This window comes from Rhamphochromis longiceps, linkage group LG2 (genome assembly GCF_057381845.1).
Source record: "Rhamphochromis longiceps isolate RC_006_pf linkage group LG2, R_longiceps_female_GT1.1, whole genome shotgun sequence".
Classification (NCBI taxonomy): Eukaryota; Metazoa; Chordata; class Actinopteri; order Cichliformes; family Cichlidae; genus Rhamphochromis; species Rhamphochromis longiceps.
In genome coordinates this window covers 31,239,240-31,260,638 of record NC_140558.1, presented here as the reverse complement: position 1 = coordinate 31,260,638, position 21,399 = coordinate 31,239,240, and the positions used below count along the sequence as shown (strand labels likewise).

Sequence of the window (21,399 nt, the reverse complement as noted above, 5' to 3'; positions counted from 1 at the left end):
AATCAATCGGAGACGTTTTGTTTGTAAAATATTATAAAACAAATAAAAATATCCACCAGAAGTTCTCAAAATCAGACCCTTTATTTTTCAGACTATCGTCAAATCATCATATTTCAGGGGTTGAAAGAAGAAATGTTTAGTATTTGTTATTCATTAAACAGTATGAAACCATAATTGTCATTATACCAACCAATTAATTTAATGACTAACTGTTTTACAAACTGACAGCTGACACTTCATGTTTCAGTCCGTTGTGCAAAAATGTTGAACATTTGCTTTTTGCTGCCTTTCCTTGTTGTGCACATCTGATGGAAGTCTTTGTCATTAGCAATAGCAAACTCTAATTTTAGAGAGGTGGATGTGAAACACACAGATTCTAGATCTGACCAACAGTCACTGCTATGTACAAAAAGACCACCTCCAGGGAAAATTTTATTCTATTTTATTAGGCAAACACTACAATCGAAGATTCAACAGATCTGTCTGCAGTATACAACTGAATATAAAGTTAAAGCGGGGAAGGGTGAGTCCTTTGTCCCACCTGTAAAACTGTCAGAACCCAAAGTCCAAGACTAGAGTCAGCAGTACTGTGGGTCATCTAACCTATTTAGCATGCTGACAAACTTGCATAGGGTTTGGCAGTCATCCTCCTACATCTTCCACCCTGTGCAATCACCCGCCTTCAGCCTGAAGCATGTTGTACGCCCTGGCCTGCACAAAGAAACACAGGAATGAGAAAATGTGAACAAGTGTTTAGGTGGATCTTAACTGTGCAGCTCACAGACCCTCAAAAGAAATATCTATTATGGAAGTGTTGATTTCTAATAATAATCTAAGCCTGGACGGTGTAACACACATGCACTAAACAGGTCCCTTACCAAAAGAAAAAAAGTGACAGTGTGGAGCAGAAGTAGACTACAGTAGAAACGCAATCAAATACCGTGGTCTACTGGCTCACAGCAACTGTGTAAGACACGCAGAAAACCACTCCCAAATCAGTGCCACTTACAAATGTGGTGAGTTAATGATGCCTGTCTACCTTGTCACATGTGAAGGATGCACTTTGGCCTCTGAAAAATGAAATCAGGCTGTTGCCACTTTTTAAAATAACATTTTATGTTTTCAGTTTGACAATCGATCAGTATTCAGGGAAATAATTAAATAAAACATTTATTTGTGAACATAAGCTGAAAATTGGACAGTGACATCTAGCCTTACACACACACACACACACACACACACACACACACACACACACACACACACACACACACACACACACACACACACACATATAGGATTGTTTTTGTTTTACATCAACCTGTCCACCCGATGACAAAATTACTCTAGCATATGATCTTAAATCCATAAAAATACTCAAAAAACACTGTCCCCTCTTGAATAGACGTTAATAACACAAAAATAATCATGTACATGCAAAACACGTTTTTTTTAAAGTAATGGTTTATTGAGTTTTGCTAATCAAATTCATACTGAGAGAGCGAGACAGATAGAGAGAGAGAGAGAGAGAGAGAGAGAGAGAGACGCTCAAGTCTCCCCAAATATCGCTTCCAGTCCGGTACGCATTGTGAGTGGGCCTATCACACAGCACAGCAAACATGAGTAGCCTATTCATTATTCATGTCATTGCAGTTGCCCTGTTATGATACAGTCCTATTTGGAGTGGGCTATACCTGATTTGCTCAGCGCGTCCGTCAAAGCAGTGCGTGGCCCTGCGTCGGCTGGCTGTGAGCGCTCATAGGTCGGACCAAGAAGAATCGGAGGGGGAGCAAGTAAAGTGCGCGCCTACGAGACTGCGCGTCGCAAGGAGGGGTAGAGGTTCAGCTGAAAAAAGAAAAAGAAAAAAAAGGAAGGCGAAAAAAAAAATACACCGTGACAATGGCAACATCAAGCATCTCGTAAAAGGTAGATAACAGGCGAGGGGGCGCCACGAATCGGGAGTTTGAGAGGCGACGGCCCCTGTTGGTCCCGAGAAAAGCGGCGATATTAGGACATGCTGGCTGCCCTATAGCGCGTTTCCTGGAATACGAATTCTTCCGTAATTGAAAATGGAGCGGCGGGGGAGAGGAGAGTCGCGCTGTCTCCATCATTGAGAAGCGCGTCCACCTGCTATTACTGGAGGCCCGGGCTGCTGCTGCTGCTGCTGGTGGTGGTGCTGGTGGTGGCGGCAGGGGAGGGAGGGTTGGGGGACATGCAGGGGAAGTGTTTGCCTTTCGGGGTAAAGACGCATCTCTGATACTGTCCAGGGCAGCTGAGAAGGATCCCATTGCGACGGGGGAAAAAACGCAGTTTGGGCGCACACGCTCTGGAGGTAGGCAGAGAAAACGCTATTATGCTGCTATTCAGCGTGCCGTGTGTATTTGAATAGAGAGCGAGCTCTATTTGGTATGCACAGGACAGCCTGATTTATACACATACACACACACACACACACACACACACACTGATTTATATCCCTGCCTTCTTGATTTGGTCTGATCGGACATTTTATTCAAAGGGGGAACTCACACCATGCATGCGGTGTAGTAGCAGCCCTACCTCCTTGGGACAGCTGTCGTAGCCTACATTCATTCGTCTCTGCTCCATCGATTACCTTCTCCCTGCGAAAAAAAATACCCCCACTTACTTAAAGCACAAGCTCCGATCTATTCGCTTAATGCTCACAAATTCAATCCAAATACAGATGCCACGTGTGGTTGTTCGCGTTGATGCCAGTTACCTTGCACTGTTTGCATGTTTTGAAGGCAAACACTGGCCTGTGGACGTCATTTTGAAGCAACGTAATGCATCCCGAGCAGTACACTGGCCCAAAATGAATAAGAAATGAATAAAGGGGGAATAATCTATAGTCCAAACTGATGAATGATTCATGAATGAGCTATGGAAACCTAATGGGATAACACATCATCTCTCTAGGCCCCTCCACTGTGATGGCGAATAAATGATTCATAAACGGTTTATAAGCACAAATCCTTAAAATTGGCCTAAACATGACGATAGCAGAGGCTCACACGCAGGTGCACCAAGGCATGTGTGAATGCCTGCACTGTGGGGTCACTGGATCAGTAGCTTACTGTGTCTGTGCTCCCCTGTAAGGATGCTTCATGACAGATGTTTACTGGATGTCCCAGTCTACCACACTGTCAGCCAGACGAGCTGCTCTGAGAAATAATGAGCTGCAGCCCAAGATAACAGCCTCTGTGCTTGGTTGTTGTGGAGGTGTAACTTTGTTTTAAATAGGGATTTAATTGGATTAAATTTTAACGAGCTAGAAATGTGCCTGCCTGATATTTATTGGAATGCCTTGTAAGATGGGATTTTCAAATTTAAAAAGAAGAATAAGAAGAAAAACTTGGCAAATTTATCGCCACAGTTAATGATCTGTTCAGCTCACAGTTATTGACCCGACATGACTTGGTTTTTGATTTGTGTTTGAAGCCTTTGTAGCCTACTTGACAGGGTGCTTTTGACTTTGCTGCACGTTCTGAGAACATTGTTGGATTATTAGGTTAAGGAAAATATGTAATATGTGATGTTAAACTGCAGATGTCCAAGGGTGGGGAGTGGGGGCAGGTTTAGTGAGCTGTTAGTAAAATGTCTGTCCATCCCCACTCCTCTAATGTGAGGACAGGAGTGGAACCCAGATGGAAGGCCATGCATTGATTGAGTCAAAGAGAGCCTATAAGAGGGCCAAATTGAGTTGACACGTTGATGTGGGTGTCATTATCACGTGTGACGGCACAGTGCGCCATTGGACCCGAGGCTATGTGACGTGTGGAGGGGGAGAGGGCCTTGTTTGAGGATCATAGATACGGAAATGATGATAGCTATCATAACAGCCGTGCCTTAGTTCGGCGGCGTGCCACCGAGTGCGCCGTGGAGATTCGTCTTTTACGGCATTTGCCACTCACATCTCCTTCTGGTCAGCCTCATTGCTGTCACCAAAGTGCCATTTTCCGTTCGGTTGAAATTGGGTGAGAAATTGAGCCCAATGACACATTTCAGCACCGTGGCATGGTTCCACGGCAGCGAGGACGGCACTGGCAGGTTTTCTGAAAATGTGTTTAAAATGCTATCCGAGCGTTATGTTGCAGCAATAAAACCAGCAGCTTGTGTACATAGTCTCTTATCTTCCCCTGTCCATGTGTGCACCGTGTCTTCTCCTCTGCTCAGCCTAAAGGCACATGTTGGGCCTCTACTCTCATGTCTCTTGAATGGGAAAGAATCTCAATTACACACAATGAATGGCTCCTCATCAGTAATCCTTTTCCCTACAAGTGCTCGCATTCTTCATATCTCAGGGTCTTGCTTCTGGTTGACAGTGTGTGCATGTGTGTACCGAGCAGCAAACATTTATTTGTGTTATTGATCATTTTTCCGTAATTCCCCAGTCGCTTATGTTGCATTATCCTGCTAGAGCACAGGTGAGAACATCTCATTAGGCATACAGAAAGGCCATTCCTAGCTCGTATGGAGCCCTGCTGTGTTTTATGCTTGGAGCGCTGTGGTTTTCAGTATAGAAGCACCTTAGCCGAGTCTCGGTCTGTGCAGAAGCACGCTGAGCTCACCGGGGCCGACTGCATGTTTAAGCACACTGTGCTTATGTCAGGCCACTGTATGCTGAGGCCTGCTGTCTCGACCGCAGCCCTGTGCTGGGGTTGTGACGGGCTGGCTGTGGCCCAGCGGAGGCAGTCTTTCTCTGTGCTGCTGCTGCTGCTGAGTTCTGTAATTAAAGGCAGAGGTAAGTCCAGGAGAGAAAGCTGAGCTCTGATTGCTTTTCATGGCCGCGAGGAGAGAGCTGCAGTCTGTCCTGAGGGACTGAGGCGCTGCTGAGCTCTTTCACCGCCAGCTCCGCTCCCCCCCCCCCCCCCACCCAGACAGGAGCTGTTCCAGGGAAGACACGCACATTTGTTTTCGCATACTACTTGCGTGCGCACAGACGTAAACATACTCCAATGCAATCTGCAGCACGCACACAAACACACCATGAAATGCACAAATACTGTACACATGCACTGGCTGAGAGAGGGAAACATTTTCCCCTGTAGCTGAAAGTCAAACTGTGCTAAACTGCTTTAAAGAACGCCCCGTTTTAAAGAACTCAAGTGTCAGTGTGAGGCGAAAACTATTACAGTGCCGTCATGTAATGAACTAGAAACGACGCAATCAGAAAGACATTAAGGAACTCACCTTTTCATTGGCTGCTCTTCAGCATTGACGGAGCAGTTCATGTGTGAGTGGGCTTAGTAAGTGTAGAAGTGAGCCCACCCCTCCCCTCCTCTTTCCCTTCCATGGCAGCAGCCAAACCTACTCTGCACTCGGAGGGCAGAGCAAACACGGCCATGGGTCTGGATCTGGGTGGGCCCCAGCGCTTTTAAAAAAGATGAGAAAAATGGCCTCAGTGCTCTCCTCTCCTCTTTCTGTGGACTCATTCATGACAGCTGGCTGGTTAAAGCACACTGAGGGTTTAAACCATCACATGCCTTACAAGTCGTATCAGAGAGAATCCCATGGAAAGCAAAAGCAGAGTACTTTGAGGATAGGAGCTTTAAAAAGAAAGAGAGAGAGCGAGGGAGGGAGGGAGGGAGCGTTTGGATGCCATTTAAATGCTAAGTCCGGCCACATTTTTTTCTTTTCCTACGTGTTCATGAATTAGTTCTGCCAAGATAATTAAAGTAATGCATCAGGATTTCAGCCATTAACAAATAAAAGTCCAATTAAACTGGGGTCTATTAAACCACTTTCCACATTGCCTACTTGATCTCAATATGTAGGCTGGTGGCCACTGGGACCATGAGCATGCAGGCTTGACGTTCATAGCTCATTTCCTGCTTCCACATCACACTCTTATATTGCAGATAGACAGATAATGTGAAATTTCCCCTGTTCTGCTCTCACACACTCTCCCGGGCCCCCTTGTATTTTCAGCTCATGGGATTCTTGAAACAGATAGTGAGATGCGATGCTGGAAAATTTGAGAAGGATACTGAAAGAGGCGGAGATCTAACGCAGTGGACACAGGTGCGCCGTTATGAATGGTGTAAAAATGGCATATTCACAACGTGACTGGAAAGAGAGGAAGGTATATGACAGGGTTGGATTTTAATTGGTTTCACACAATGTGCTCCTATGCATTGTTTCCTTTGTAATGGTGCACACAGTGGCAATAACAGCTCAGTTTTTTGTTATATAATAACAGTAATAGATTCCTCTTGTCTGCAGTGCCCCTGGTCTAATTCGAACATTTTTTTTTCTAACTAGATTCCTCATGTTTGAGCCATTTGGAGCTCTACATTCATGGACACGTACTGTCAGTGTCCCGAATACTGGATAATAGGCCACATTTGTTAGCCTTATTTTTGATTTGGTGGTTGAAAATGAGTGGATGTGGGCGGGTTGAAAAAAGAAGGACTGATAAAGTGAAAAAAAGGGACCAAAACATTAGGTAGGATGCAAAAAACAAACAAAAAAACAACCCAAAACAAAACAGAGGAGCTGCCTAGGAGATGGGGGACGGACATGGTGGGAAGATTAGAGGAAGGGCTGGATGGACAGACGGAGGGAGAGGGGACAGAAACAACAAGAAAGACGTAGTTAGTGTTGGTGGTGGGGGTTCGGGGCACGTCTTTCCAGTACAGCCAGTTGGAACAAACAAACGGTCGCGAGACAGACAGTGTTGTTTCTAATGGGAGAGAAGCTCGCTGTGCCCTGGATGTTTCCCTCCACCTTTCATTTTCTAAATGCTGTTTTGTCTGTTCACCACTTAACAAGCCACCAGCGCCTCAGAAAAGAAAACCACGCTTTATTTGCTGCTGTACATAATTACCAGCCATTCAAGACAGACTTGTTTGCTACTCTAAACGATGTTGTGAATTTATGTACAAATAAGAGACAGGCCATATTTTGCTGTAAATCTTCTTCTTCTTTTTTTTCTTTCTCTTCTTTTCGCTCCCCAAGTCGAGTATTTAAAATTTATGGCGTGGCCAGCGTTCGCTCAGAGATCTGCTGCAATTCACTTCAGTTTAATTGTGCTGCTGTTTGTGGAGACTGCGGCATTTGTGCCCTAATCAAACATTAGAGGTAATTGAATCAAATGGCTATTTTTAATCATAAGTTGTGGTTGATGCAGGCGAGCATGATGGGAAGAAGCGAGAAAAAAAAAAAAAGGTCTGTGGAGCAGATGCAACGGTCTTTCTGTCAGATGGAGTCAGCTGACGGATGGCGCTTTACTTTTCATTTACCATAGCGCGCCAGAGGCAAAACATAATCCATGCATACTGCTTCTGAGCAGAAGTCAAATGAGAAATGTTTTTGAATATCTTAACACAGAGGATGTGAATTGCGTTGCATACATGAATTTCAAGTTGGATCTGACCCTGATCTGTTGGATGATGTTGCTGATGATACAACAGCATGACTGCTATTCTACTACGGGTAATAATTATAATCATTCACAGCTAGTGGTCCTTGTCACAGGAGTGGGACACAATGGAAATAATAATTAGGACTTCTCATTTCAGATGCATCGCAGGAGAGTGTATGAAGTGTGTACTTTGACTTCTAGGATGAACAGCTGTGTGTATACTCGCCTGTTTATCAGTGTGTGTGTGCTTTAGCTCTAGCAAGGCCCAGTAAGATTTCTCAGTCTCCTGGTTCTGGGTTTTCTTCTGCTTCGGGACTCCTTTTGTCTCTCGCACACTCACACTTACTGTATATTTTCCATCATGACAGTGACCCAGTCTCTGCTGTCATAAACAAGCAGCTAATTGTAGCGTAAAGATACTTGAAGGGCCAGGATGTCAGCTTCACATTTATTCTGGGCTCACCCCTGACAGCAGCACTGGGTGACGTACCGAAGCTCTGTCATGCGCAAATAGACATTTTTCAACTCACTATCTCTCGGTGCTCTTCTAACCTATTTCCCCAAGTCATCACTCAGCAACACTGACAGAATACGACCCGCATATATCACAGTTGAGCCAGTAAAATGCTCTCCACGAGGAGTCAAATATGCACCTCAGTGTAGCCGCTTCTGATAAAAGGGCTAATTCATCATTTAGTCACACAAAGCCTCAGAGATTCTTTGTAATATTGGTTCAAATTCAGCATTGCTGCATTTCAATGAATAATATCCAGGTTTTCCAATGCAGGTATTTAGCTGCGATTTTGAATAAAGTGCCGCATTTATTTGTTCCGTTTATGCATCTCTTTGCATTTTGTACTTTCATTATGATTGGTTGTGCTTTTGTATGAATAATCACTGAAATTTGTCCATCGCAACAAGCACCAGAACCAGCCAGAAGGCGGGCACCGAATGCCTGTGCTGTTTACTCTGTCTTTTCTTTTTATATCATATACACTGATTAAAATTGTTCTTTAGCTCATTGTAGAGCGTGTAATTTAATTAAAGTTGCTGTTTGGTGGCTTTGGACTTGGGCTCAAGTAATTAGTGAGTCAATCATTTTCTTGATTGTTAGGAAAATAATCTGCAACTAATTTGAGATCTGTTTAAGACATTTTTAAGCAGAAATTATTAAAAGAAAAGAAAGAAAAATCCTGCTTCGAGATAGTCGTCTTAATTGAGCAGATCTGCTGCTTTTCTTTTAATAATTTAAGGGTAAATTGGTGCGTTAGTGGCACAAAAGGGGGGAGTCGGTAAATAACGACAAAAAAAATCGGCGGTTGCGGCTTGTTTAAGGCAAAATTAAACTCAAAATTTATGAGGATTGCTTTGTTTTTTACAACTCAGTGGAAGGAACAGTCATTATTGTGTGATACAAGAATACAGTTTTTTGAGGGGGGGGGGGGGGCTACAGATGTAAGTGTAGTCACTAGTGGGGAAGTGAAGTGGAAAAATTACATTTAATAAGATGCTACCAGTGATGTCAAGGACATGCTTGGCCCTCATCGCTGTTATTACTTCCAGTGAAAACACATTTTTGTTGCTCCTGTCGTCGTTCTGTTTCTGTCACTTTCGGCTAAATACTTCGGGAACATCACAAGACCAGGTATCTCCCTTTTATATTCAAATAACTTTGTGTATTACCTGCTCCTCTGAGATCTCCCTTTGAGGCGTGAGTGTGTATATGCACTTGCATGAGTGCACGTTTTTTCCTTTTTGCCTTTTGTGTGCAATATTTGGGATTTGCTTATGGTTTATTTATGCGGGTAAGTCCACTGAGAGAAACTCTTTGTCACGGGAGAGCCGGTGTACAGTCTGTATGCATACTTTATAGCCATATGATCTAATAGGTTTAAAAGCCGCTATCAAAGATGTATGCTGCTGCGGTGTTTTGGCTCGAGTGATGAGGCCTCTGGAGATGCGGGTTCTTCGTGTGCATTGTGCATGCTGTACTGTATGTGCTACGTGCTCAGCGTTCGTGTGTGTATGAGTGGGTGGTTATTACTCATGTTGTGGGGACCTAGATCTGTTTACACCGTCATATAATGGGGACTTGTCTTCCTTATGGGGACAAGGCAGGTCCAGTACTTTAAGGTGAAGAGCTGTTTTAAGGATAGGGGGTTTGTAAGGTTAAAGTAAGTCTCCAGCAACTGAACTGTAGTCAATATAATGTCCTCTGTAGTTATAGAGGCACAGAGCTGTATATGTGTGTGTGTAGATATATAAATATTGCTTTTTAGGGGCTGCCCGTTCTTTCAGAAGCCCTCTGTGCTGACTCTTAATACCAGTGTACCGTGAGTCTACCTGGACTTAATGACCCGACTGAAGATTAGGAGTAACAAACAGTATAACACACCGTCTGTTTTTCTCTCTTGTGCTCTTACAAATCAACCCACCACTATTCAGACTCCACGGTGAATGCAGTGACAGTGTGCCAAGCATTCAAAATATGAATGTGCACATGCACGCATGCGCACATGTGCACATGCTTAGTCTTGGCCCCTGACTTCTATGTGGGCACGGAAGTTTGTTTGTTTTTCTGTTGTATATGCATGAATTGGTCATGTAGTAATAAAATTAGTTGTGTCTTTTTTTCATCGCGTGCTGCACAAAACGATAACGGGCGAGCACAGTTATTTACCGAGTGCCTACAAGGAAAGCGTATTCAGAGGACAAGGGCTCCATTGTTGAGAGAAAAGCAAAAAAAAAAAAAAAATGGTAACAATTTACACTTTGACTCCATCTCTGGGGGCCTTACCAAATGTTAATTTAAGTTCCCATTATAAAATGTATTTAAGTGAGACTAAGAATTAATTCCATTATTCTTGGAGGCAGCTGGGGCTTCTGGATCCGTTGAGATGGTTTTCTGCTCCCTCCTGAGACCTGTGGGTTTTCCCATCACTTTTAAAATCAATTACCTTTCTACCTCCCTCGCCTCTCCAACTCTCTCTAAGTACTCTTGTCATATTCTTCATTAGAAAACCCACCACTTCACCTATAGCTCACTATGAACACCTCAAGCGGAGCGCTGTGTATTTTTAAGCGTTCGTGGCACATGTGAGTGGCTCACTGTGATTTATTAATATGTCTTGCACAGTGGCATATAGGTGTAGGACCGCGCAGCTTCTTTCACAGCATATAGACAGTGTTGCTGCCTCAGATATAAATAGGAAGACAATCTGTGGCTGGGTAAGACCTGTTAGTCCTATTTGACACTAAAGCCACAACAAAGGTATTGCTGTGCTGCTGCTGCTGCTGCTGAGGAGCGTCTGCAGCCCTTGGGAGAGATCATGTTATTTTCCCTTGTGCGCCATCTCACAAACATCTCACTGCACTAACTGAGGGGAATGAGCATGGATGGGCTTGACGGCTGCTTCCTATTTTAGTCATCGGCAGGTAGGCGGATGAGTTGAACTGTGGAGGATCTCTGTGCAGCGAAGTCTTCGTCTAATTAGTTTGTCTAATTATGTCTTTGTGCTGGAAATTTCTCAAATTAGTGGTATCGTGCTGAATGTGAGCATGCTCATTATGGTTGTCATGAGAATTGTTGCGGCAGTTGGAAAAGAGACGAGAAAAGGGAGCGCGGGAAGGAGTGTCACTGGACCCAACAGCTCCCCTTGGTCTAAATCCCTTTATCTAACACAAATATCTGGTAATGGGAGATGCAGCACCCTAGCTTTGTCCCAGGAATTCGCGGGGGGAATGTGACACCCCTCCCTTCCTCCGTGTGCAGGAGCTGCACCTATTTGTGGTAGACCACAGAAAGGTCCCCTTTGATTTCCCTTCCTTGTGTGTCAGCTGCAGGAGTGTCAGGGAGCATCAGGGATGTAAGTGTCTCACATGAAGATGCTTTTTGATTTTCCCTCCTCGTGAGGTGCCACTGCATCGGGAATGAGGACCCCCCTCCCTTTTTTTTCTCCTCGCCATCAGCTACAACACCAGGGTGTTTCTCCTGGTGACCAAGTGGAGGGAGGGGGGGACGAGCGTCCTGCATCACCTGCCAGCGTGCGCGCTATTTTCCCTCTGCATGGCTTCTCCTCTTTCTTTCCTTACTTCATTTTTCTCTCCCTCTCTTTCTCTCCTTTTCATACAGTCTCTCTTTCTCTCTCTCATTCACTCTTCCCCCCATCTTGGACCTACAGTAATTGGTATTCCGAGTGGCAGCTGGGATCCATACAAACATAGCAGACAGAGGGAGAGAGCGCGAGCGAGGCAGAGTGTGTGCGAGGAAGAGAAAGACATGCAGGCAGAGAGAAAGAGAAAGCCAGCAAGTCAATACGCTGGTTCATTAGAGCACTGAGTCACAGTGGCCGCTGCCTCGTTTGTTTGTGTTTGTCCAATACTCTGTCTTAAGCAGAACCCACCGCCTCTGTCCGCTCACACTGGCAAACTTGACAGCAACACACCCCAGGCTGCCTGGTCGCCTGTGATATGGGCTTTTCGGTGCCTGTGAGTATTTGGACATAGCGGCTTATGAAATAATTACCAAATCAATAGCTCTGAATTAAGCAAAGCCAGGCCTTTTCTCGTGATTCTCAGCAGCCGCCGCGGCCAGGGCTGCAGCGAGGCCATTAAGGCTGGTGGGAGTGATGCTGTAAGTGTTTGCTGTGTGCTCTTTAATAATCACGCTGTGATTGAGTTATGTTTAGCATAACTGATTATGTGTCAGCAGTGCAGATATTTTTGACCGGATTACCCGAGGTGTTGATGAGACTCGAAAAAAGCCCCCAAAAAACCAAAATAAAACCAAAAGCCTTGCTGATCTTGTTATGGCAGCGAACGTAAAGAAGGCAGGCCAGTTCTGTGAAATGGAATTTAGAGATGGGGGGAAAAAGGAGAGGGGCTCCATTAGGAAACAAAAAATAGGATTCTGCAGTTATTGAAAATATGAAAGTGGATGTTCCGAAAAAACAAGAGAGAGGAGTGTTCTCTGGTCACGGCGAGCTGAGAGCAGACCACTTGTCAGGATATTGAAAGAGAAAGAGAGAGCGAGAGAGAGGGAGAGGCAGGTTAAGAGAAAGGGCTGAAATGACCTGTTCCTCTCTTCGAGGCCTGTTTATTTTGGAGGAAATAGTAATATGTCGGTGGCTATGTGTTGTCTGGCTGGGCTGCTAGCTCCCAGGGCCCTCATGGTGCACAGTGACCTCTCATTACCACTGCTTGAGGGAGCGTGAAACGGAGGAGATCACTCCAAAGGGCAGCTGTGTAGATGCGCCTAACCTTTTAAACCATCAGGATACGTCAACCATACAAATAACTCATTAACCTTATCCATTTAAATGAAAAGCTCCCACTTTTATCCCACACCCCGTTTTCTACTCTGTATTAGATTTGTTTAATTGGCCATTGCACATGATGAAAATGGCAAGTCCCTTTCCAATGTGGTATGGTCAAGAAAGCCTTACAGGAGGCCAATGGGGATTTGTCCTCCTGCGCCCCAACACTTAATGAAGCTGGTTTAAGATTTGGGGCAAACAGAAGAAAAATACGGGGTTGTGAAGGTGAAAGCGTGTTAGCATGTGTGTGCGTGTGTTTCTATGTTACTTAGGAAGCGGCCTCCCACTCTGTCCAATAGCATAGGAGGGTATTGATTGGAGGAGCTCAATAGCTTGGGCCTTTTAATCACCTCGCTCAGAGGCTGCTTTGTCCCACAGGCTTAAAGAATAAGTGCTGTTAATACCCCTGTGCATATGCACACAGCCACCCTCTCCCAGCTCCTCCCAGACTCACACAGGCTCTAATCAATAGGCCTGATTAACACCACTTCTCATTTGCCCCCCCCCCACCCCCCCCACCCCCCCCACCCCACCTCCCTTCCCACCAAACATTTTGCCAACTTTTGCTTTAATTCAGGCGCAGCCTGGTAACATTTGAAGCCCACAGCCGTGGAGTTTCTGCTATTCTGACGTGAGATTTAACCTGCGGCACCTAGAGCTGGATCTGAGCGCATCAAACGACAAATGCTTGTTCAGTGAGTCTAGAATAATGTGCTGTTCTGACCCAGTTGTAAAGAAAACATTTAGACTTACACATCAGGTTTCTAAAAATGGCTTTTCTCTCACTCTCACTCTCTGTTTTGCACTGTCTCCATCCCTCTCCTCCTCTCTCAGTCTGTCTCTCTGCCTTCTTGGCTGTCATTTCTCTTTATATTGTTTAGAAATGCTGTACATTGTGTTACAGGGTTGTGACTGATAGCCTGCCAATTTCAGCTGTGGCACATCAGAGAGGCTACCCCCCCCCACCCCCACCCCCCTCACCGAACAAAGAGAGAGACACATTAAAGCCGTGACAGTATGCTCCTTTTACTGCTCTCGCTGATTCCATACTGCCCGATTAAGTGTTTCGCAAGAAAGCTGGGTTTTTATTTATTATTGGGGACGAACACTGAAAACACACAGTGGCCAAAACTGCAGCGCAGAGAGCGTCTCGATACGGGAAAAACACAGAAACTCCCTCTTGGCGTGGTTTGCGCTGTAGACGTGCCGCAGCTTTACGGGCAGCAGACAAGAATTATTGTTCTTTCTCATCAGCGATTCCGAGGCCATTAATATTTCCATCTGCGCGGCCTATCAATAAGCCTCTAAGCCGGGTTTCGAAAACTAATAACATCAATGACTTTAAAAGGGAAAACAAATATCAAAGAAAGGAGGCGTATTAGCAGCCAGAGATGGTGAATATCGAGATTTGAGTTAGTAGACGGAGCGGTGTTGTTGTTCTGTCCCGTGCCCTTCTCATTATTAGCCCCAAACACATACAAACACATGACTGACACCCTTCTCTGCATTTTCCTGCCTTGTCTCCCTGGCTCCTTTCCCGCTGCCCTCCCTTTCCCATTGCCTCATTCGCTCTCTTTTTCTCTGTGTATCTCCTTTCTTCTCCTTCTGTCCTCTGCTACCCCCCTCCTCCCACCCCTCCTGCCCCTGTCCTTTGGTTTTGAAGCCAAGTAAAGGAGTCGCTTTCTGAAGCAACGGGGAAATAATTTGTGGCTCCGAGAACAAAGGGAAGTCTTTACTGTGAGAGTAATGGAACGGATTTTTGTGATGTGGATGGAACCGTCTTCATTTTAGCCTCTCATTTTAAAAAACAAAATACTCGTAAAAGATTAATTTACTGAGAACAATAATAACTCTGTTATACAGACAAAACAGATTTTTCTTTTATATCAGGATTATGGTTGGTATATTTAAAAAAAAACACAAACACATAAATATATATATATATATATATATATTTGTGCTACAGTTGCATTTTTGGTGGTTTCAGCAGAGTTGTAAAAGTTTGCATCTAAATTCAAGCTACTGCAATATCACCACAGTTTTAAAAAAGGCCATGTGCAATCCATTATCATCACATATTGACTGCAAATTCCTCAAAGCCCTTAGGAGAGCCCCATACCCACTTATTGAGCTGTTATCAATGAGCTGCTTTTGTCTTGGCTCAGGAGACTGGACATATAAGCAGGACATTTATTGTGTTGAAAATAAGGAGTTACGAGGCCAGAGATGCAGTGGATGTCTGCTGAAGGCTTACTTCAGGCTCCTCAATGTGTATTTCCTCTTCATTATTCAGGCTTTTTAATCCAGTAACTGATTTTCTGCTTTCACAAGCAAACTTGTATCTTTCTAGTATCGTAGATGTGTTGTTTTTTTCTGCAGTACTCTTTCCTGGAAGTAAAAAAACAATAAGCTAACCGAACACCAGCATGTAGAGGACGGAATAGAAATTTTGTAGCTTTTAAAAAATATGCTGGCATTAGCGAAGTGAGGGAATTAGTGACCCTTTTGTATTCAAGATTCTCGCAGTAACTTGAAAATCCACCACTTAATCATTAAAGAAAAAAATATATATACATAAATAAGATTTGAAATAATTTCAAATTAAGTAAAGTAGTGGGTTTAAGTAGAGCCCTACGATTTAATGACCCTCCTGACCTTATTGCTTTCTGGCTCTCTGGTAGGTGCTAAAAATCTCCTGGACTTTTCGTTTAAGGCATAAAGATGTGTATCTGGGCATTCAAAGCAGATTAATGCTGGTAGAAGACCACAGATTTTGTCATTATAATTGTCGGTCTGCTCTTTCCCTTGGATCTCTGTGTATGACACACTCAAATAACTCTATCAGTTAGGACTATCAGATAGCGTGCTATTATAGTACCCTGGATTTTATAGTAGTGTAATGTTTGCATTGTTTGCAGGCTGGACCGTGGCTAAACCTTTTTTTCTTACTGAAACTTAATATATATCTTAGTATACATACACTTACACTTACCTCAACTTGCCATATTGTTCAATTGCTTGATAATGTAGATATCGCAAGTTCAAATCGAATAGGGAGGAATTATCCAGTGAGCAGCAGTTCTCTGGGCAACAATGCCTTTTTGCTGCCAGAGGTCAGAGGAGAAGGTGTTGAATGCATTAACCTGATAGGAAGGTAACAGTAACTTCAATGAGCACTTGTTACAGCCAAGGTATGCAGAAGAGCATCTCTGAATGCACAACACATATCTTGAAGTAGATGAGCTACAGCAGCAGAAGACCACACCAGCCAGTCAGCTGAGAAAAGGAAACTGAGGGTACCATTAGGAGACAGCCACTCAGTTCGTTCACATTTATAAGTAAATTACTACAGCATGTAAACGTCCTTGTAATCCTGCCGTAAAAGAAGAGAGACAACATCCTATGAATGTTTCCATCTCCACACCTACTTAGGTTGTCAGTTTTGGGCCATTTGAATTGATAAAATAAACTTTTTTAAGCTAGCCAGTGTCGGCTAATTAGCGCTACCGTTACTTTAAAGATGAAGACTTTTTTCGCCCTGCACTTCTAATTTCTCTGCAGTTTTGTACATTTTCATCCTGGTAGCATCATAAAGAAAGGGATTCTCCACAAGCTACATCAAAGTTTGGGAAATATGGGGTCTGGCAGGGCATAGTGATTGGAATACTGTGCTTGGATGCAGTATTGGAATCCCAAGTGCTCAAAACTGACAGTTTCTTCACAAATTTTTATTTTTTGTTCACTTAAAAGGAGATCTAAATATTTATGGCTTTTTAAAAAAAAGGAAGAAGAAGAAAAGTTGACAGGCATGTGCTACAGTTCTATCCAGTGTTTGGCTGGCAAGCTGCCCTCCAGCTCTCCGCGCCAGTCACATAACCGAAAGCTATGAGCTTAAGAAGTTGCTATTGTTAAAAAAAAATAACCTTCTCTCACATCCTGCAAACAAGGAGCAGTGTGATTGTTCTTTTGGAGTTGGGTTTCTGGCAAGATATGGTGGTGGTTGAATATTCACTCTTATTTCAGATTTGTCTGGTTTCGTCTCCACCATCTGGGTCCTTAACATGCTAGATGCTTGACTTTGTTCTTTTGATAGGTGCTAACTTTGTCTGCTGTTTGGTGCTGGGCAGGTACTGAGACATATGTGGTTTTAATGGAGCTTTTTATCTTCAAAAACTATGCCTACAAGGTTTAATGACAGCAGCTGTGGCAAAAGCATATGCTAAAACACAAAGGCTTAGAAGGTGTGGTGATAATTCTTGTGATTAAAGCGTTGTCAGGGACCCCTTATGTTACACAGTTTAGATTTATAGTAATTAATAATGCAGGTTTGAAGAAACTGACTGCCAACCTACAATTATAACTTAGTGAGTGATATGAATTGCTATCATGTCTCTTTGAAGACATGTCAGTGATACTTTCAACAGAGCCAGGTTAGCTGTTTTCTTTAGCTTTTATGCTAAGCTAAGCCAAGCTGATAACTAACTAATACCTGTTTGTTCAGCTCTATTTAAAACACCCTAACATAAATAAACTGCTTGTTTAAAGTCTTTCTGTGATGTTTCAGAAATTACTTTTTCAGCAAAAAACATGTTAAGATAATAACGCAATTAAATATATATGATTAGTAAGATGCTAGCAATGCAGTTTACAGTTTTCCTGATATTGCAGAAATACCTAAAAAATAATACTTTTTTCATCTCTAAATGAGGTTAAAATACTAAATGAGCAAAATATGACAATGAAATATTCAAAAACTGAATTTGCAGTCTAGACAGTGAGTGAAAGCGCTGAAATGATTAATGGTTTTAGCCAAACCAATATAACCGACAGATAAGGTGTGTTTTTTTAATGTTGTGAAACAGTAAATCCTAGTATGAATACTAATCAGAAAAAAAAGAATTGGCATGATTGGTGCAGCTCACGTCAGGCCACAGAGAAGAGGGAGATGTGTTGTTTTTGTAGCAGCGGCACAGAGTCCTTCAGCCTCCTGCCCCCTCAACACTGAGGGGAGTGACTTAGCTTCCTTTCTGGTAGCTGTTAGAGTCACAGCATTAGTCATCTTTAATTCTCAGCCATCAGCACAGTCTGCAGGGGAACAGACCTTACAGTGACACAACTTTACCATCCCTTTGTCACCAATAATTAGACATAACTGTCTAGTGATGTGCTGTTAGCGCACTGGTAACAATAAAAACATAGTCCAGGTTTGAAATGCAGTCATATTCATTGTGTTTAGCGCTGTTAAAGACTAGATTATTAAAATGACACTTACAAACAGTTAAAACATATTAAAACTGTTATCAAGAAAGCTGCAGGGCACACTTGATGGGGTTTAAATCTCCACTGTAGACAAAAATATGAGTGCTTATAAACCAAAAAAGTCAGTAGATTAATATGTTGCTCTCAATGCAGATACCGGCTCACTACACTACAGCAGTAAAGACATTTGGCACTGATTCTTCTTATTATTTTAAACGTCTTTGTTTTCTTTTCACACACAGCTCACTCCATATACATATCAGCTGTTCATGTGGAGACTTAATTATTTTGCAGTAGGTGAAAGAGATTTTATGGTCAGATGTAGAAGCTGAAATAAAAAGGCTAAATTGCAGTTGTTTATGTAACATATGTGCAAACAGCAGCTTTAAAAAATCGATATAGCCTCTGTTTGTGAAGACCGGTTTTGAAGCCTTGATTTTAGCATAACTGCCAGCTTGAGTTTTTGAGGCCAGAATTGAAGATATTTGTGAAAGTGTGTGGAGAGCTACATTATTCTCTAGTACTGCTAAGTTTGGATAGCAAGCCCCATCCACCGACTTTACAGGTAACTGGTATTAATGCTAAGTAGCAGAGAAATCATTTGACTGGCTGTTACAATTAACCACACAGCAAGCCATGTAATTAATTAAGTAACGGCATTAAAAATGTTCTAAAAGATGCCATTAGCACAAACACGGTCAAGAGGTCAAGCTGCATGATTTGTTTAGCGGCCTAGTCGGCACCCACTTGTCAACCAAAGCAGCCACAGTCTAAATAATGTATAACTTTGGCACGTTAAATGAGGGAGTAAAAATCCTCGTGAAGGGTCCTGAAGGGGCTAAACTGTCTTAAAGTTTTTGTACCAAGGTGTAATGACTGGTATTTTAAGATGGAGTAACTCACTTTCAGAGACAGCCTGAAGTGGCAGGTCGGCCTTGGCTTCATTTTTTTAGGTTGCTGCTTGTTGTTCAGTGAAAGTGCCGACACCCTCCAGTGGCTGCAGTGAGCGTACAAAGGACTTGGTTTTAAAAGATGGATCAGCAAAAAACTTTTCACTTTAGTACAAAAAGTAGTCATAGTACTTGGCTAAAGCTTACTAATTCTTTTCTTCTGTTCTTAATCCAAACAGTAATCAGAAACTGGCTTTAGAACTTCCTTTTCAGTGGTTTTCAAGATTCAGACTGATGTGCTCTTGTCCGACTGACAGGTGTTAGATGTATTTGCTTTGCGGGCATGAAAGAACAACAAACTTTGTCATTTGCTTCGTATTGTGCAATTCAAAATGTTCAATTTTATTCAGTTCAGTTTTATTTATATAGAAATCACAAGTCACAACAGCAGTTGCACCAAGGTGCTTTATATTGTAAGGACAAGACTACAATAATACAGGGAAAAGCCCAGCTATTAAGTGTCCCCCTTTGAGCAAGCACTTGGCGACATTGGGAAGGAAAAACTCTCTTTTAACAGGAAGAAACCTCCAGCTGAACCAGGTTAAGGGAGGGGGGCCATCTGCCACCACGAATGGTTGGGGGGGTTGAGGTGAGGAATACAGGGCGAAAAACACACTGTGGAAAAGAGCCTGAGATTAATAATAACTAATGGTTGACTGTGTAAGCACATAAAGAGTAAAAAAGGTGAATGAACAAGAAACACTCAGTGCATCATGGGAAGTCTCCCAGTAGACTACACCTACTGCAGTGGAACTAACAGAGGATTTAAGTAGAGAGAGTGTCTGTCTCCTGAATCCAAACTGGGAGCTGGTACCACAGCAGAGGGGTCTAAAAGCTGAAGGCTCTGCCTCCCATTCTACTTTTAAATACTCTAGGCACCACAGGTGACCTCACAGTCTGCGATTGATACGGTATTATATGATCTTTAAAATAAGATGCGAGAGCCATAATTTAAAAGCCAGAAGAAAAAAGTGTTTATCCTCTTAAGTCATGAAAGGTGACAGTGGCACGCCTAGTGTCGTTGTCCCATCAGGTAGTAGCTTCAGGTAGATATTTGGTTAACCCTTTAAAGCCTGAACCATGAAATAATTGCCAGAAATGTCTATTTTACTGAACCAATTTACTGAACCATGTGACAAATTTGTTTTAAAAAATTAATGACATTTTAAGTTAATATGTGACTTTTAATTTTTAGCGTTTTTGCTACATCTGGCATTTAAAAAAATTGCTTAAAAATGTATTGTGTGATTTATTTAGAGTAAAATCACCCTGATGATGCAGAAATCTCAAAAACTCACAAAGAGCTCTATGTATCAAATATGATGCACTATAGGCTTTAAGGGGTTAAATGGTAATCATGAAAACCCAACAGAATGTTAACTTTGAAATCTAACACACAAAAAATACTACCGTACAACTGAATCATCAATAGAAAACAATGTAAAACAGCCCGTAGGTGTTTGGCTCTCACTGCTGCATCATCATCATTCATTAAGCTGTAAAAACACAGTAATGGTGTTATCACAACAGGGTCGTTGAAGCTTTTCGTCTTGTGGTTTGATGTTTTTAGAAGTTTGGGCGATCGGGCCACATCCTAAAGGATCCTCGAGGAGCATTAAGAAGGATCCTCCATCATCATTCTGTTTGTCATTTTCTCCACATTACCTTTACCATGTTCAAGCGCAGGGAGCGAGCGTGTGAAATGGGACGTTGTCCGTGCATACAGCCATTAATCACAGGCGCAGAGGTAGTAAACAGTCTTTGATGGTCATTAGAAAACAGTTCTATTACAGAGGTTACTATGTCTAGCGGTTAACCTTCTCCTCTTTGATGTATAGCAGCATGGGTGTTTTAGAGCAGGAGAGGAGGAGGAGGAGGAGGAGGGGAAGCATCCTCACCTAAGCTTGGAATGTCCCCCTTCAGCAGCTTTTGAATCGTTGTGCAATCATCGTGCAACCTTTTGTTTCCCTCCCCCCAGTGCTGCTCCTGCTACCCCCCCCCCCCCCCCCCCAACCATCATTCCCTGCCACCCCTTGTTCTCCCCTCCCTCCCTCCTGTCATCTGAAATGTGCCCTGCATAAGTGGAGGCAGCTGCTTAAGTGCTGAGAAAGGGAGGAGAAGGGGAGAGTGGAAGTGGAAGGAGGGAGGTAAGGGCCGAAGAGAGAGAAAGAGAGAGTCTGACTCACAGTTAGCTTTGCTTTCCCTCCCTGAATGCTGCAGCATCTACTCCTCCCATTGCACTCAAGGTCTCTCTCTCTCTCTTGCTCTCTCTCGCTAACACACGCACACATCCACTGGCATTCATGTGCACAAACATGCGCACAGACACACGCACATTTGCAAGCATAACTAAGCTCTATTCAGTATTTTACTTGAGGTTCGGTGGTTGTTGAGAATAATTTTGTATTGTGCTGCCTTGGCGCATTATTGATTTGAGAGGCTTTATTGTCATCTTGTTTTTTGTTATGAAATTTTAATGCGGACCCTTGTA

The 21,399-nt window shown here is 43.1% G+C and overlaps 1 protein-coding gene and 1 long non-coding RNA gene across 8 annotated transcripts in view; one reads left to right on the top strand and one right to left on the bottom strand.

The window, feature by feature from the left end:
• Positions 1-233: 233 nt before the first annotated feature.
• Positions 234-2,813, bottom strand: LOC146677482 (uncharacterized). Its single transcript, XR_014913769.1, has 3 exons — positions 2,741-2,813; positions 2,560-2,621; positions 234-711 (listed from the first exon to the last, which is right to left on the bottom strand). It is a non-coding gene; the product is annotated as an uncharacterized LOC146677482 (long non-coding RNA).
• nexmifb (neurite extension and migration factor b) overlaps positions 2,205-21,399 on the top strand; it is a 53,455-nt gene continuing 34,260 nt past the window's right edge. For 3 of the 7 annotated variants that reach the window (XM_085422845.1, XM_085422883.1, XM_085422874.1), the window contains exon 1: positions 2,206-2,332. The gene's annotated coding sequence lies outside the window, so the exon portion shown is untranslated. Of the gene's footprint in view, positions 2,333-21,399 lie in introns of all 7 variants that reach the window. The other 4 variants (XR_014913766.1, XM_085422817.1, XM_085422834.1 and 1 more) reach the window with 2 other exon arrangements.